This window comes from Sapajus apella, unplaced genomic scaffold, assembly GCF_009761245.1.
Source record: "Sapajus apella isolate SASKATOON/1434 unplaced genomic scaffold, GSC_monkey_1.0 scaffold186, whole genome shotgun sequence".
In the NCBI taxonomy this organism is placed as follows: domain Eukaryota; kingdom Metazoa; phylum Chordata; class Mammalia; order Primates; family Cebidae; genus Sapajus; species Sapajus apella.
In genome coordinates, this window is record NW_022437126.1 from 564808 (window position 1) to 565725 (window position 918).

Consider the following 918-nt stretch of genomic DNA (forward strand, 5'->3'; position numbering starts at 1 on the left):
GGAGCGGTGGTTCATGCCTGTAATCCCAGCACTTTGGGAGGCTGAGGTGGGCAGATGACTTGAGGTTAGGAGTTCAAGACCAGCCTGGCTAACATGGCAAAACCTCATTTCTACTAAAAATGCAAATATTAACCGGGCGTGGTGGCAGGTGCCTGTAATCCCAGCTACACAGGAAGCTGAGGTAGGAGAATCTCTTGAACCCAAGAGGCAGAAGTTGCAGTGAGCCGAGATTGCGTTACTGCACTCCAGCCTGGGCAACGAGAGCAAAACTCGCCTCGGGAAAAAAAAAAAAGGTGGGGGAGAGAACAACTTTAAACCAAACCAAATTTGAAGCTCTGAATATAGAAAGGTGTAAGTAAGACTGGTGGAGAAAAAATGTATTTAATCCCCAAATTTATTCAAGATACAAAAGTTCCAGGTGATAACAACAAAAAAAGTCTAAAACAATAACCAACATATGTCATTGTGGTGTGGGAAATTAAAAATAAAATAGAAGGCCAGGAACAGTGGCTCATGCCTGTAATCCCAACACTTTGGGAATCTGAGGCAGGTGAATCACGAAGTGAGGAGTTCGAGACCAGCCTGGCCGTCTCTACTAAAAATATAAAAATCAGCCAGGTGTGCTGACACACACCTGTAATCCCAGCTAGTCGGGAAGCTGAGGCAGGAGAATCTCTTGAACCCGGGAGGTGGAGGTTGCAGTGAGCTGAGATGGTGCCACTGCATTCCAGCCTGGGTAGCACAGTAGACTCTGTCTCAAAAAAAACAAAAAAAAATAGCTTTGCACAGTGGCAGTATCGTAGACAATGAGGTTTATCCGAGGCGCGATCATTGCTAATTGAAAACTTTTCCCAATACCCTGCCATGACGACTTGAAATATGGTCAGCATTGGCAATTTTTGACAGTCTCTATGGAGA

The 918-nt window shown here is 45.1% G+C and overlaps 1 non-coding gene across 1 annotated transcript; it reads left to right on the top strand.

Annotated features, from left to right (window-relative positions):
- Positions 1-777: 777 nt before the first annotated feature.
- LOC116543364 lies at positions 778-918 on the top strand. The gene has a single exon (XR_004265553.1). It is a non-coding gene; the product is annotated as a U4 spliceosomal RNA (small nuclear RNA).